The 4,206-nt window shown below is 49.9% G+C and overlaps 1 pseudogene; it reads left to right on the forward strand.

The window, feature by feature from the left end:
- Nucleotides 1-3,358: 3,358 nt before the first annotated feature.
- On the forward strand, nt 3,359-3,539 carry LOC132208771 (U2 spliceosomal RNA; annotated as a pseudogene).
- Nucleotides 3,540-4,206: the final 667 nt, after the last annotated feature.

Here is a 4,206-nt window from a genome sequence, read left to right on the forward strand (position 1 = left end):
CCACCCCTGCTAAAATTGGTGTGTTATTCTGAGTCATGAATCTGTCTGCCACTCCCTGACGAATATTCAATAACTTATCTTCCATCTCTCTCTGGAAAGACTTCCATAAACACACAATCCTTTGAAAGGGTAAAATAAACAAGTCACCATTGTCTAACTGAGATATTGTCCAGTTTTACAGTCCATCCACTGGTGGTAATCTCGTGCACAAATGGAAATATTGTTTCAGCATTCAACTTGAAAAGACTGCTCGGAATATTTTGCGTTCAAAACAAGATCATGTGTCATTCGCCTAAAGTGCAATAAATCTAGGGCCAGTCTGGTCATGATTTCCTCTGAAGATAAATACTTCTCAAAAGAACCACTTCAGTCAATCATCTCTGGATGGCTTCTGATTTCATCGTGCCCACAGCCTCATGCAGTCTCACCATTAACCTGGAAAAGTGGCCAAAAACCGCTCTATTCGGCCTTGAGACTGCTCGACCATATCCTGCAGCAAACCAGGTACTACAGCCACGTTACCTTTCTGAGTACCTGCCTAAGGAACCAGATCATCCCCATTGGACTACAGTCCACATTCAAGCCTTCCCAATTTTTCCCCAGATGTGACAATGTCTACATCCAGAACATTAAGACACTTCAGAAGCATCTTTCCCTGCAACTCCTGAAACACACACTCGCAGCAATGCGACGGCAACTCCAGGCAATACAATCCAGCCTACCCAAGCTCAGACCCTCCCTCTCTCAGACCTCTACACGCCTCGCACTCACTCCAACCTCTTCCCTGCAGAACGTACAGCCCTCTGCACCAATCCCAACCTCACCATAAAACCCATGGACAAGGGAGGCACAGTTGTTGTATGGCACACTGACCTCTACATCGCTGAGGTTACACGCCAACTCTCCAACACCACCTCCTACTGCCCCCTTAATCATGACCCCACGCCCGACCACCAAACCATCATCTCCCAAACAACCCACAACCTCATCACCTCAGGTGACCTTCCACCCACAGCCTCCAACCTCATCATTCCCCAACCCTGCAACGGCTGTTTCTATGTCCTTCCCAAAATCCACAAACCTGCCTGCCCTGGTTGACCCATTATCTCTGCCTGCTCCTGCCCCACCGAACGGATCTCCACCTCATTGGAATTCATCTTTTCACATTTCGCCCAGGAACTCCCTACCTACGTCTGTGACACCACCCATGCTCTCCATCTCCTACAAAACTTACAATTCCCCAGGCCCCAACACCCTCATCTTTACCATGGACATCCAGTCCCTATGAACCCGCATTCCCAATACAGATGGCCTAAAGGTCATCCGCTTCTTCCTCTCCCACAGGCCCAACCAGTCCCCCTCCGCTGACACCCTCATCCGCCTTGCCGAACTCTCCCTCACCCTCAACAACTTCTCTTTCAATTCCTCCCACTACCTACAGACAAAGGGGGTGGCCATGGGTACCTGCATGGACCCAAGCTGTGCCTCCCTCTTTGTACGTTATGTGGAACAATGCCTCTTCCATACTTCCACAGGCCCTAAACTCCACCTCTTCCTCCATTACAGTGATGGCTACATCAACGCCGCCTCATGCATCCACGAGGAGCTCAAACAGTTCATTCACTTCACTGACACCTTCCACCCCCCCCCCCCTTAAGTTCACCTGGACCATCTCTAACGCCTCTCCCTCCTTCCTAGACCTCTCTGTCTCCATCTCCGGCAACAACCTAGAAGCCAATATCCATTTCAAGCCCACTGACTCCCAAACTACCTGGAATACACCTCCTACCACCCACCTTCCTGCAAAAATGCCATCCCCTATTCCCAATTGCGCCAGATCTGCTCCCAGGATGAGGAATTCCACACCCTGTACATCTCAGATGTCCTCGTTTTTCAAGGACTGCAACCTCCCCCCACTCAGCGGTCGAGAACTCCCTCGACCGTGTCTCCCACATTTTGCGCAACTCATCCCTCACACCCCGTCCCCACCCTTATCTGCCTTCCGGATGGACTACTCTCTCCGTGACTCTCTGGTCCGCTCCACACTCTCCTCCAGCCTCACCACACCTGGCACTTTTCCCTGCAACCGCAGAAAGTGCTCCATCTTCCCCTACCCCTCCCCCCTCATCTCAATCCCAGGTCGCACATCTGCTAATATGGTATACTGCATCCGCTGTTCCCGTTGTGGCTCTGCTGCATCGGAGAAACCAAATGAGACTTGGGGACAACTCTGCAGATCACCCATGCTCGGTTCACACTAAACAACTCCCCCTCCCATTCTGCAAATGACATGTCCGTCCTGGGCATCCTGCAGTGCCACGATGCCACCCGAAGGTTACAGGAATAGCAACTCATATTCTGCTTGGGATCACTGTAGCCCAATGGTATCAATGTGTATTTCACAAGCTTCAAAATCTCCCCTTCCGCCACTGCATCCCAAAACCAGCCCAGCTTGTCCCCGCCTCCCTAACCTGTTCTTCCACTCATCCGTCCCCTCCTCCCACCTCAAGCCGCACCATCTCATACCTACAAACCTCATCCCGATTCCTTGACCAGTCCGTCCTTCCCGACTGACCTATCCCCTACCTACCTCCCCACCTACACACACCTTTACTGGCTCCATCCCCGCCTCTTTGACCTGACTGCCTCCTCTCCACCTATCTTCTCCTACACAGCAGCAGCTACGCACTGATGATGTCTTCTCGACTGGAGACGAAACGTTTGCAATTCATTTGCCAAACTCGGCGAACAAACCAACAGCCAACTATCTTCTCCTCTCTCCATCTTCAGTCCGCCTCCCCCTCTCTCCCTATTTATTCCAGTACCCTCTCCCCATCCCCCTTTTCTGATGAAGGGTCTCGGCCCGAAACACCAGCTTCTGTGCCCCTGAGATGCTGCTTGTCCTGCTGTGTTCATCCAGCTTCACACTTTGTTATCTTGGATTCTCCAGCATCTGCAGTTCACATTATCGCTGATGCAGACAGTGACAGGCTGAAGCACCTTCCCCTGTGCTGGGACATTCTCTGAGTGTGCGGTTCTGTGCCGGTTGTTGCTGCAATCTCACTGACCCTCCACCAGTCGGGGAACTGGTTGATGAGGCTTGTTGGTGACGTCAGCTCTGCCCTATCTCATCTGATTGGTACCTTTCCGATGATCTACATTCACTGCGAAGAGAGATTTATAGAAAAGGTGCTGAAAAAGTGTTGGTGTAAACTGACTGTTTGCCCTGGTCTGGAAGCCCAGGAGTTTGGGAACAGTAAAAACTGACAGCAGTGATTTACAAGTCTTTGCACACAGTCAGGCTGATGGAAAATATGGAAGGTAACTGGGACTTAAGGTAGTCCAGCACTATAACGGCATTGCTTCTTGGCCTATTTGGTTGACCTCAGTGTGTTGTACTTATTCTTGTCAGTTTTAATATCTGATATGTCCTTTATTTAAAGATCCTGTGTTAAACTGATTGTTGGAGTAAGAAGTAGGAGCTTGCTCCATTTGCTGTGTTTCCAGGACTGCTTATAGTCTCTTTGAACCAATTCTAAAAACAGTCTCATCAAAATTTGAGGAAGGGTCCAGGCATGAGACGTCAGCCTTCCTGCCATGTTCATCCAGCTCTACACCTTGTTATCTCGGATTCTCCAGCATCTGCTCAACAGGCCCTTCAGCCCCACAAGTCCACACCAAACCTCAGAGCATCCCAGCCAGACCTACAACCCACCTAATCTACCCCTCCCTAAACATTACAGGCAATTTAACATGGCCAACCACCTAACCGGCACATCTTTGGATTGTGGCAGCACCCTGACGAAACCCACACAGACACAGGGAGAATGTGTAAACTCCACACAGGCAGTCTGCTAGAATCGAACACAGGTCCTGGCGTTGTGAGGCAGCAGTGCTAACCACTGAGCCACCATGCCGCCAAAGTGCTTTCTCTCAGTACTCTCACCCAACTTTCTCCAAATTTCTTGTTCCAAGGTAACTGTTAATCTGTCCTTTTTTGAATGTTCAACACTTGCTCTGATGTTAGTGCCTCATCCCTGGTAATGCTGCACCTTCCCACCAACACCATCCCCAAATATCCACACATGGCATCAGCAGTAAAAGAAAATCGCCTGCCAACACTACCTCATTACAAATAGCATTTCAGAAAAAAAAATGAAGCTGTCGAAGTATTCACTAGTGTTGACTTTCATGATGACTTGGGAT

This window comes from Stegostoma tigrinum, unplaced genomic scaffold (genome assembly GCF_030684315.1).
Source record: "Stegostoma tigrinum isolate sSteTig4 unplaced genomic scaffold, sSteTig4.hap1 scaffold_53, whole genome shotgun sequence".
In the NCBI taxonomy this organism is placed as follows: Eukaryota; Metazoa; Chordata; class Chondrichthyes; order Orectolobiformes; family Stegostomatidae; genus Stegostoma; species Stegostoma tigrinum.